The sequence below is a fragment of the Pezoporus wallicus genome, unplaced genomic scaffold (genome assembly GCF_028554395.1).
Source record: "Pezoporus wallicus isolate ANWC-B61680 ecotype Strahan unplaced genomic scaffold, APGP_CSIRO_Pwel_v1 contig_6899, whole genome shotgun sequence".
NCBI classification, from domain to species: Eukaryota; Metazoa; Chordata; class Aves; order Psittaciformes; family Psittacidae; genus Pezoporus; species Pezoporus wallicus.
Genome location: NW_026638613.1, coordinates 1,028,274 through 1,041,210, shown reverse-complemented (window position 1 = coordinate 1,041,210; position 12,937 = coordinate 1,028,274). Strand labels below are relative to the sequence as shown.

General features: G+C 39.6%; 1 protein-coding gene across 12 annotated transcripts in view; it reads left to right on the top strand.

Moving 5' to 3' along the window:
- The window catches only part of NAALADL2 (N-acetylated alpha-linked acidic dipeptidase like 2), a 489,585-nt gene that overhangs the window by 260,005 nt on the left and 216,643 nt on the right, over window positions 1–12,937 (top strand). The gene's annotated exons all lie outside the window — the stretch shown is intronic.

The following is a 12,937-nucleotide window of genomic DNA, read 5'->3' as shown; positions in this document are numbered from 1 at the left end:
GTGCTAAAGGACTTAGTGAACTTTCTGGAGAGGTACAGAGGTGCAATAAGAATAAAGACAGCAGAGGAATAATAATAATTGCCTTTTATGGAGGCAAACAGTGATTGAGTACTAATAATTCATTTTTAGCGCAAATGGCATATTCACAGTGTCCCATTTGTTGGAACTCAGTTTCAGGAGGAGTGGGGGCAGGCTGGAAGAGGGCTAGAAGAGATTGGGGAGGGCAGTTGGAGATTTCAGGAGCAGGAGCTCAGAGGAAATGGATCAAAAGACTGAGGACATTTGGCTTAAGACAAGATTAGATGAGGGAAGACCATAAGAGCAATCCTTAAGTATGTAATAAAAAACAATTGCAGAGAGAAAAAGATTAGTCTGTTCTCAACATCGGTGGTAGAAAGGAGAAAATGAAGTGTGCTTGAATGCAGCAGTGTGTATGGTGATTATTTAAGATGGACAAGGAGTTTCTAAATTTGGAACAGGGCAGGAGAGCATCTGTCTGGGATGGCAGTCGGCTGAGCTAAGCCTGCCTTCAACCAAATGATCTCCTTTGGCCTTTTCCCAAGCCTCTCTTTGCAAGATTTTATGCTTGCTCCTTTGGAGAGAGCTTTCTGTACATCCACAAGCAATTTGATTTGCAGTACAGCATAAATAACTCCAGGACACTGTTTTAGTTATCAGTGTTGATTTCCTTGGTTGTATATTAGAACTGAAGGGTCAGTTCAAAGGTGTCAGGATTTTCAGATAAAAACAAATTCACCTGAAAAGCAGTTCTCAGTGAGTGAGATGGAAATTATCTTAACTAAGCCATGTGATATGGCTTTCATGATAACATTTTCTGTGCATAAATAGGTAGAAATGGTATTCTATCCTTTCTCCTTTTTTTTTTATCTTCACTTTTCATTTTAGCTAATACACCTGACTAAACTTTTAAATATTTTCATAAAACTTCCAAGCTGACATATCAGCTAGAAATCTCTCCAGTTCCATTAGAATTGTACTGGCGATTTAACATATACTGATGTGAAAATGAGGCTGGTAACACAAAGGTTACATAGCATTGTCTTGTGCCTGCCTCAGGCTTTCCTGTGTATAGGGTTAACTTCTTGAGATTCATGAGATAAAAATGAAGGTTTTACCTTTTTTAATTTTAAAAATTAAACATTTATTTGGGGATTTAGTTAATTCCAAATAATCCTAAATCTTCAAATAATAGCTAGCTTTTCTAAGCATTGCTGACTTTCTAGGATTTTGAGTTAGCATACCCTCTTAATTCTTCATTGCCCTTTGGGAACTGGGATATTATTCAAAAGTTAAATCATACAGTTCAAATAAAGATGTCCAGTGCCATCAGAATATCACCTGGCATTCAATGTAATTGCATTTCAGTTCCCAGTGTAACCTAACGTTTGGTAATTGAAAGGGATTCAAGTGCTGTCAGTTGGGCAGTATTGAGATTTTTTAATTTTTTTTTAAATCAGATTTTCTATATAAAAAGTAAGGATTCAAGGGGGTTTTTGATCAATACATTTTCTATATAAAAACTGCTATTCACATACATGCAGAAATGCTCTCTTGCTGTAAGTAAACGTAATTGTCTTTGACAGTAAAAGGTACCCCTTGGACTTGATTATGCAGCTGGTCGCATTTTATTGAGACACTGACATATCCCCTGTGGTCTGGGAAGAAAAGAAGATAATATCATTGTGAAGTTTTGCTGGGTCAGTGCTCTGCCTGTGAATGCAGGGCTACATGCAAACACTTTCAAGGTAGGGGATTGCCATTTTACCGTCCTGCTTCAGCTGCACTGCCCTCAGCTTGGGACCTTGTTCTATTCTTGCATTAGGAGAAAATAATAGTAAATGCTATTGTTAAACAATTAGACCTATAAACTGAAGAAAATTAGTTTCCCTTTGCTGTATTTAAAACAGAAAGCTAAGATACCCTTGTGTGTACAAAACAAAGGCTTAGGTTAAGTCATAGAGAATGCTGTTATATCTTCAGACATAACACAAGTTTATTTTAAATACTTTAGATGGAATTGTGCAGAGACACAGATTGTGTTGTTAAACAAACACACACAATCCTGTATGCCATAGAGGAAACCCTGATTTTGTGACTGAAACTTAGCAACTATGGAAGTTAGTAAGAAAAAAAGTTTTTGTGATCTTAATGATTTGGACAGAAAATGGCATCATTTTGAGGCATCCTCTTGCAAAAGAAGACATTATGTATATATTGAAAGGGTTTTTTTACAGGCAGTTCATCTGTTAAACAGTTCACTCTATTAAAACCAAGAAATGTATGAAGGACTAGGTCAGTGCTGTTTGTGGTGTTTGAAGACTGAGAGGTCAGTGTTAGGAAGGAGAGAGATTTGCTTGCTTTCCTAAATGCAGACCCTCGTAAGCAAAAGGAACCATGAACATGGCAATGGCTTCTTTTGCACTGAAGGATACAATGTAAAAGATATCTCCTGTCTCATCTCCATCTGGAATAAGAGTCCTTCAGATTTTTGAAAGCAGCCCATTTGAGGTTCTTGAGCTGTTGTTCTCCATACCAAGGTTTCTGTGGGTCATTAGTGATTCTGAACATGGGTAGCCGTTATCATCCTTTAGTTTTTAATGTGTCTCCACAGCGGTGGGGGAGAAATGTTTTGATAACTGAAACCCACAGTCTGGTCTCTGTTCCTATGTCTGTTATTGTGTACTGGTCTGCCGCTGAGTGACTTGCTTATCCTAAACATTTTTAAAAACTTCTGTAGTTTTGTGGGTTTCATTTCTTGAGCATCTGGTTTAATATCAAAGTCAGCTGCCTTTCACATTTTGCCTATATGATGGTAAGTGATCAGAAAGCAGTAATTTAACAAGTTACTTCAAGACAACAGACAGCTGATTACATTTGCTCATAGTCCATTGCAAATTAACATGTTTGAACAACCTTTACTTTTGGCCAATGCATTTTACTGTATTTTGTGCTCTGTTGATAAGCCAATTCATTATAAAGTGCTGTAATCTAATTTTTTTTTCCATCCATTTTCCATACTGCAAATAAAAACTGTATTAAGAAGGTCTTTATTTTTGAAAATCTGATGTATTCAAGACAGCTTCTATCAAATTTACAACCCAGATAACATATTTTGCATATGTTCAAGGTCTTTTTGGCTGACTTGAAAAGGATCTGAATTAAATAAAGACTTCTTAGCCCAGCAGTTTCTGGACTCAAACCCTGGTGCGCATATGCAACAGTTTTTTGGACCTTAGTTGAAGGAATTTTATGACTGACACTTGCAGATGCTGCTGATTCATGGGATACTGAGTATTCACTACATTGATTTAGAAGAACATACACAGAAGAATGAAATAAGAACCTTCCTTATGCTGGGATGCAATTTATACTTACAGTTGCTTCTGACATTGTGACTTACAGTATCAGGAATTACTGAAAATCAGAGTGAAGGGATTCAGAACTGATATAAACTTACATAATTTTTACGTGGTGCGCATGTACTGAATTTCTTTTTTGAACGTAATGTATTTGCAGATGGCTTGCTTATTGAGAGATATTTACCTTTCAAAACTTGGATGTCTTGGATTCATTGATGTGATGTCTACAAATGTCAGTTGATGATTTGTTGGTGGATCTGGCCATATACTCTGTGTTGTGACAGAGTTTAACTCATTAGATTAACTCATAAATCATATGACTTCATCAGTTGCTGCACTTACATACATCAGTAACAGTTTTCAACAGTTTTCCTTCTCTGTCAATAAGAAGGTGTAATTAGTAGTTTTCCATTAATAGACCATTAAAATGTGATGGGCTCTTGAACTATGAGTGAATATGTAGAGCATGCTGTTACATTAACACTATTTTAAAATACCGTTATGTTGTTTCTGTGATGCTAGAATAGGGAAGTCATTGCCTTTAACCACAGGTGTTTGTTTCCACAATAAAAGATTGAGTAACTTGAAGATTTGCTTTATTAAACAAATAGATCTGAAAGAGCCTTTTTTAGTTTAGAATGGCATGTTATTTCTGAGAAGTAAGGTGAACTGAACACTCTCTAAGAAATCACAGATATTTTGAGGTATAGATTTTTGTCAAAAATGCTCAAAGTTTAAAACAGGCTAGAAGAGTAGTTGAGGGATTTGGTGTGGTTGCACTGTTTTTACCCTCTCCTCGGCAATCATTTGCTAGAGTCTTATTGGAACTCATTGGCATTCTGATGTTCTGAAGCAGTTGGAAGATTTGGATGCTGGCTAGATGTCAGCATAACTGACATCTGCATCTCTTAGAAAGCTTTAGAAAGCTCATCTATGGCCATTTTATGACTTTGTAATGTTTAGTGTAGAGGAACAATGAATTGCTTGTTTTCCAGTAAACTTGAATCACGGAGTGAGAGAGTCAGTCATTTTTCAGTGCTTTGCACCAGAGCTCTGCCTTGAACGCAAGTTTGGCTTGTATCCTGATGTTGGCAAGGGGGATTTGAACTACCCCATTAGTTTTATCAAAAAAAAAAAAAAATCAGGCATTGGACTATCTGACGCAGTAATAGCAAACGTAGCCGATCTTGGAAGCCAGCATGATCTGAGGGTGTTCTTCAATCCTGTGACAAAGAACTTCTCAGGAAAATGGAAGGTTTGGCCTGAAGCTTTTGTGTATGGATTCATACAATGACAGGAGAAGGTACTTATGGTCAGGTAACCGTGAGAAAGTCTGGGTGGGCCTAACTTAGTACAAAAATGCTATGAAGTTTTGTTTAAAAGTACTTTTATGCCTGCTCATGATATAATTTTCAATTTCAAATAATTTCAACTTTCATATAATTTTAAACTTTCAAATAATTTTCATGATATAATTTTCAACTTCTGTCTGCAAGTAATAGAGGAGCCAACAAGGAGAGGTGCCATGCTTGACCTCGTGCTCACCAACAGGGAAGGACTCGTTGGAAATGTAATGCTTCAGAGCAGCCTGGGCTGTAGCAGTTATGAGATGGTTAAATTTGAGATCCTCAGGACAGTGAGAAGAATGTGCAGCAAGCTCACTGCCCTGAACTTCAAGAGAGCATACTTTGGCCTCTTCAGGAATCTGCTTAGTAAGGCTCCATGGGATATAGCCCTAGAGGGCAGGGGGCCCCAAGACTGTTGGTTGATATTCAAGGATCACCTGCTACAAGCTCAGGAGTGTTTCATCCCAACTAGGAGGAAGTGCAGCAGGAGGGCCAGGAGACCTCCCTGGATGGATAAGGAGCTGCTGAGGAAAATTCAAAGGAAAAAGGAGGATTATAAAAGGTGGAAGCAAGGACAGGCGGCCTGGGATGAATACAGGGATGTTGTCCGGGAAGCTAGGGACCAGGTTAGGAAAGCTAAGGCCCAGTTAGAATTAAACTTGGCTAGGGATGTGAAACATACCAGGAAGGGATTCTACAAGTGCGTAGCAAATAAAAAACAGACTAGGACAATGTGGGCCCTTTCCAGAAGGTATCAGGAGAACTGGCTGCCCTGGATTTGGAGAAGGCTGAGGTTCTGAATGACGTCTTTGCCTCAGTCTTCACTGGTAAATCCTCTGACCACACCACCTAAGTCTTGGAAGGCAGATGCAGGGACTGTGAGAATGAAGACCTTGTGCCCACTGTAGGAGAGGATCTGGTTTGAGACCACCTTAAAAACCTGAAAATGCGTAAGTCCATGGGTCCTGATGAGGCCCACCAGCGGGTCCTGAAGGAGCTGGCAAATGAAGTTGCTGAGCCACTGTCCATCATATTTGAAAAATCATGGCAGTCAGGTGAAGTTCCCAATGACTGGAAAAAGGGAAATATAACCCCCATTTTCAAGCAAGGGAAAATGGATGACCCGGGGAATTACAAACCAGTCAGTCTCACCTCTGTGCCTGGCAAAATCTTGGAGCAGATTCTCCTGGAAGGCATGCTAAGGCACATGAAAGACAACAAGGTGCTTGGTGACAGCCAGCATGGCTTCACTAAGGGGAAATTCTGCCTGACCAATTTGGTGACCTTCTATGATGGGGCTACAGAACTGATGGACAGGGGTAGAGCAGTTGATGTCATCTACCTGGACTTGTGCAAAGCGTTCAACACTGTCCCACATGACATCCTTGTCTCTAAATTGGAGAGACATCAATCTGATGGATGGACCACTTGGTGAATAAAGAACTGGCTGGATGGCTGCACACAAAGAGTTGGTGGTCAATGGCTCAATGTCCAGCTGGAGACCAGTAACGAGTGGTGTCAGAGATTGGTGTTGAGACCAACATCTTTGTTGGTGACATGGACAGTGGAATTGAGTGTGCCCTCAGCAAGTTTGCCGATGACACCAAGCTGTGTGGTTCGGTTGATACGCTGGAGGGAAGGAATGCCATCCAGAGGGACCTTGACACACTTGTGAGATGGGCTGATACCAGCCTTATGAAGTTTAACCATGCCAAGTGCAAGGTCCTGCACCTGGGTCGGAGCAATCCCAGGCAGAGCTACAGGTTGGGCAGAGAAGAGATTCAGAGCAGCCCTGCGGAGAAGGAGTTGGGGGTGTTGGTTGATGAGTAAATGAACATGAGCTGGCTTCAGTGTGTGCTCACAGCCCAGAAAGCCAACCGTATCCTGGGCTGCATCAAAAGGAGCGTGACCAGCAGGTCAAAGGAGGTGATCCTGCCCCTCTACTCTGCTCTTGTGAGACCTCACCTGGAGTATTGTGTGCAGTTCTGGTGTCCTCAACATAAAAAGGACATGGAGCTGTTGGAACAAGTCCAGAGAAGGGCCACGAGGATGATCAGGGGACTGGAGCACCTCCTGTATGAAGACAGGCTGAGAAAGTTGGGGCTGTTCAGCCTGGAGAAGAGAAGGCTGTGTGGAGACCACATAGCAGCCTTCCAGTATTTGGAGGGGGCCTATAGGGATGCTGGGGAGGGACTCTTCACTGGGGCTGTAGCGATAGGACAAGGGGTAACGGGTTAAAACTTAAACAGGGGAAGTTTAGATTGGATATAAGGGAGAAGCCCTTTGCTGTGAGGGTGGTGAGGTGCTGGAATGGGTTGCCCGGGGAAGTTGTGAATGCTCTGCCCCTGGCAGTGTTCAAGGCCCGGTTGGACAGAGCCTTGGGTGACATGGTTTAGTGTGAAGTATTCCTGCCCGTGGTAGGAGGATTGGAACTAGATGATCTAAAGGTCCTTTCCAACCCTAACTGTGCTCTGATTCTGTAATTCTGTGATTTTCAAAACAGATGATTCAAGTCCCTTTTAACTGAAATATCCAAAAGCTATAATACACATTTAAAAAAAAAAACAAACTTCAAAAGCATTTTTCTGCTGGGTAACTAACTGTGCAACCGAATCTAGAGCTGGCATTCTGTTATCTGCAGTTATGTATTTTTTTGTGGTTTCATGAGTTACGTTTATTCTGTGTCTGTGAAAAGTCAAAGCTGTCATAAATCATACTCCTTCGTGTTAATAGCATGATATCTGTATTGTAGGCACTATGTAGCATTTGTAGAATATGCAGGTGCAGATTTGTAAATGTTCCCTTTGATAGCAGTGGTTCATGACAAGTTGTTACCCAAGAATGAATAGGGCTTTAGCTTTTCCATCATTAGGATAGACCATGAATTCACTACTTTGTTCTGATGAGCCATGTATAAGTTCTTCTGTCAGGAAGAACTGAATGACTGCTTAGGGCTGGTAAAAAGCATTGCTTCCCATGAGAGGTTCATCTCCAGTGGAGGGGATACCGTGGGTGATAAGCCTGGCTGGCCAAAACCAAGGCAAACACAAGCAGCAGCATCATGTCACATAGAGGCTGACCTATATTTAGTGTACAAGTGTTATGTTTGTCCAGAACTTTCCATTGCTTTCATGCTGTAAAGCAGCATTTTTTTTTTTTTTTTGTTCATGATTTAGGAGGTATATATGAATAAACTTGTTTGTTAGTTTTAGCCATTGCAACGGTCGTTGTGTGGCAAGAATGAGCACAGTACCAGATTTCTTGTGACCCATGACTGCTAGAAAATTAATGTTAATATCTGTGCTAAAAGTATGCCCAGAATGCATAGAGAGTGATGGTAGATGTGGCAAAGGACATGTTGCAGATGTGCTCTCTGAAGTAGTTGCTGGAGGCGTGGCAATGAAGCCTCAAGAGCCTGAAGTGATTCTGGATCCTGTCTTGCACTAGGATGCATGTAGACACGTGTTTACACCTTGAGAGTTTCTCTTACATGTTCTAACCTCACTTTCGTCCGCTCTTGAACTTTGTTGTTTTGTTTGTTTGTTTGTTTTCTTAATTTATTTTGTTATCAGCAGGTTTGTGGCAGTCAGCTCAGACCAGGGAGATCCAACCAGGCAGGTTGGAGACCAGCCAGCTGATGGCCCCAATTAACAGGAACATGTAATTAAAATTTAAGCAGATGTGGCTTGGGCAGGTGGTATTTCCTGAATGCAGTTTGTTTGCTGTGTGTACATGCTATGTGTGATAAATACAAATAAACACTCTGGATGCAACTGCAAAAACTACTTGTGCATATGCTGAGCAGTTGGTCCGTGTAAGTGTTCTGTACTTGCGCAGGACTGTGGATACTACCACATTTCAGCTGTTAATGGGGCTGAAACCAGTTCTGAAATCCTGAGCATATGTAAACATTTCTAAAACTTGGCCTGGGCAAAGTTTGCGGGTAGGAAAAATGACATATGCGTGAAAGTCTATAAATAAAGTCTATAAAACCCCATGTGATGTGTTTCTTGCTTTCTTTTTTTGATTATTTGCTACCAGCTACTGTGTATTAAGCAAGATAACACTTTGATCTCATGTAGCTTGCAGCTTCCCAAATCTGAAAACAGGTACTTTGCCGAAAAATCTGCCCCCAACCAACCACACTTGATTTTCTTCATTTTTGAGGGAAAATGCTGTGCCTTTAGATTTTTAAGATTATATCTGTAGAATCCTGCTACAGTTTTAGATCTGGTTTGGGGGGCAGTTGTAGCAGTTTAATAAAATTGCCTGATAAGGAATTTCATCATAGAGTTAAATTATCTGATTTTTTTATTGTTAGTGACCTACTGTAATTTTTCGGTGTCCCTTGTGTGTTTTTTTTTTTTTGCTGTGTCCCAGTGTATCACCAGCACTGAGCAGCTGACTTATTTGCAAACCTTGTTCTCTTCTTTACCAAGCTGTGTTAAAAGAAGTGCTGTTCTAGCAGATGACTTTCCATTAAGCTGCTATGGCTCCATGTTCCCCATGGTCACCAATTTGAAAATGAAAATTGCTGTATTTTGTGTGTATGCCCATGTGTTCATTTATCTTTTATAATCAACTGTTAGAGATTGGTCTTCTCAAGCTACAGAGGCTGTAGAAAGCATGGCTTTATTACAGTAATATCTTTGCCTTATTTCAGATTATTTTCCTAGTTTTAGAACTTTAAACCTTCAGCATTCATGGTCTGCTGCTCTTTGCTGGCTAGGGCATCCAGGCAGTAAAATAGTCTTCTTGTTTACACAGGAAATCTAAGAAGGTGTCTTCGTAAATGTTTTCTTGATCTTGTCATCATATTGACATAGGAAAAGTTTACCTGTGAAGTAGGGTATGCTTTTTGAGTTTTAACTGCCATTTTTTTTCCTGGTTTTGTTTTTTTCAGTTCAGGAACCATCTTATTGGAGATGGAGCAGAATACTCATGAACAAATTTATGTCCTGTTCTAATGTTGTCCTGGGTTCAGCAGTAGCAGTCATTTTTTCTCCTTCTTAGTATCTGGTGCAGCACTGTGGTTTTGACTTTTGGCCTGGGAGCAGCGCTGATAACACCAATGTTTTTAGTTACTGTTCAAATGTTTAGTCTGACCAAGGACTTTGTGAGCTTCATGCTCTGCCAGGGAGGAGGGGAAGCCGGGAGGAAGCAGAGACAGGACACCTGACCCAAACTGACCAAAGAGGTATTCCATACCACAGCACATCATGCCCAGGATTTAACTTAAAGTTACCTGGAAGGGCTAGTTCATTGCTTGGTTGGGCTGAGTATTATCAGTCGGTGGGTGGTATTGTATTCTCTTCCCTTGTTATTTGCCTCACCATTATTATTATTGGTAGTAGCAGTAGTGATTTGTGTTATACCTTAGTTACCTGACTGTTCTTATCTCAACCCATGGGAGTTACATTCTTTCAGTTCTCCTTCCCATCCCTCCGGGAGCGGGGGGAAGAACGGTTGGGCGCAGGGGGGAGTAGACTGTGTGGTTCTGATTTATGGCGTGGGCTTAAACCACGACAAATGTACATTAGTTCAATATTTGATCTGTATTAGAAGGTAAAGGCCAGTAATTTTTTGAAATCTCTTTGGGAGTATCTGATAAAAGCATTGTATTGTCCAGACTGTTACTGCTGTATTAACATTGATTCTAACTTGAGATCAAATCTTAAGTCTGCGATGGTTCTATTTCAATAAATAATGCAGATTTACAGCAACTAGGATGTGCCCATTAACTTGTGGTTATTCCTGTTGACTGAACCTGAGCTGAATAGAGTATCTCTTTAATGCAAGGGAATCAAAAATTTGGCTGGCATTATTAAAGGCAGTATTGTAGATGGAGATTGGCAACAGCATTGCTATTGATTTCTACTGAGTATGCAGCCGCTTGCAAAAGAGAGAAACATAATCATCTCAAGGGTCTGTTTCTTTTCACTGCTTAAATCTTATTACTATGAGTCTCGGTGCCCTGCAAGTTTTAGGAAGCATGTTAATTCACAATTTGCAGAGAAGGACTATGAAATGCATGTGAATTTTTCATATTTTTCCGGGACAAACTGCCGAACTTTACAGTTTTCTGAATTTGATTGGGTTTAGGAAATGCTGTTTTTACATATTATACTTAATATCCAATTAGTATATAATAAAAATGAATTAAATTACCTCAGACTTTAAATTCATGCAATCAGCAAAACTATATCAAAGAAAAGTGGTTGTGAGAAATCTAAAAAAAAACAAACCACCAAAACCGAAAACCCACAAATATCTTTTAAGATGATGTTCGTAAGATTTGTCCAAGTAGTCTAATATGTGCTGATTTATGTAATATTATGTGTGCTTATAATTTGCAATTTGATTTTAACATTCTATAAAGACATTATGGAGTAAATAGTGAATGTGCTCATTAACTCAGTCAGATATGTTGTCACAAAAGTTTCAAAGACATGCTTAATTATGAAGTGGAAATTAACTTATGTTAGTAAGGGAGCAACTTGCTTATTGCGTCTTCTTTTAATGCTTAATTCTTTTTATTGAAATAGAATACTTCTTGTTGCAGTGACCATAATGTTGTTGTCCTGGCATAAGTTTCTTCAACTGTTTATTCTATTAATGTTTCTATCTCCTGAGGGAAATGCAGATATTATGTTAATGATTATGTTAATAAAAACTTTATTTCTGCATTGCCCAAGTTTATATCATTACATTAGCAGGCACAGGAGAGGAAATTGGAGACTTGTAATATACTACAGATTGAATTAACTTGTCTGTTTTGTATAGACTGCTTAAAGACTTATTTTAGATAATTTAAAAAGATTAATTCTGCAATACTTTAATTCCACCTGACAGGATCTCTGAAGTCTTCAGCATAAATCCAGCATTCTTATAATGTTTTTGAGCTTTCTGTGTGAATAACCTTGCTGTTGCAGTGCAGCCTAGCATACAACATGCTTCTTTAAACAGATACATTTTTTTGTACTTTTAAAGTCCTGTGGCTGTTGGAATAATTATTTTACCCAGATAATGTGATGATGGGCATTAGATATTTGAATGTAGTAAACTTTTTTTTCTAGGCTACAATGGGTGTTGTTCTCTTTATACCTTTTTTAAGGTTTTATCTAGGCAGTAAATACTCACTTTTTGAAAGGTCTGTTGAAACAGAAGGTGGTAGTCTTTGTGCTTGCTTTCTGTCATAAGCTTTCCTTGGTGGAGATCACCCTTGAGTTTGTGCAGACCCTAATGGAAGCAGTGCCCATACCTTTAGCTGAGACCATACTGCTTGCAGCATTGCAGCTGGGTTCTGAGTAGCATAGGGGTGCCTGTAAAGCACTTTGTGGGATTCTCAAAAAAAAACCTGTCGTTTGTAATAATGTTTTTTTTTAAAGACCATTTTATTCAACCATTGCTTTTGATGGTTGTGCAAGACAGCCAAGGTATTTTATAAGGTTCTATTAAGAACTCTAAAGCATCTAAATGTAATTGACATTTTTGTGAAGAGAAGGTTATAAGCAAGAGTTTCAGGCAGTATCAGTTGTTTTTTTTTTTATTTGGAAATCAATACCTCTGTAATCCTTAGTCTTATTTCCGAGTCCTGAGAGCCCTGCTTGCCTAGGTAAGTAGGGAGAGTCTTTAGTTGTCCCCTCAGCATGTCTATCCTCTAAAGTTATCTTTAAAATACTCTCTGCATCTTGTATCTTTTGGCATCCCCTGGGCAGTAGTGTGGTCCTTCAGTGCAGTCACTGCTTTCATTGTATGGCCCATCTGGTAGCAGGTGTTAAACAGTGGTACAAACCCAGTGCTACGAGCCCAGGCAAACCCTTCTGAAGTCTCAGTTGGGCCATCTGGTAGAGACTGCCAAAATTATTTCCAGACTCATTTCATACACTTGCCAAGCTGTTGGCTCAGGTAATCCTTCAGTGCAGGAAGGAAATCTGAGGAAAACTTCCTGACAGCAGAGTATTTTGGGGAACAGTTCCATTCTCTTCAGCAAATTTGCTTTACGTAATGAATTTAAACCAAACATATAATTGCAGTTAATATTCAGCAGCATGCCCTACCTGAAGTCCCTGAAATGCTACTTCACATAAGTGCTACTTCAGTGTTCGTTATATTCAGTGCTTGGTTAAACTGATGCTGTATCAGAAAATCAGCACCGGAGAGATCAATTTTGAAATAATTACTGTGATAATTTCTGGAGGATTCTTTGTT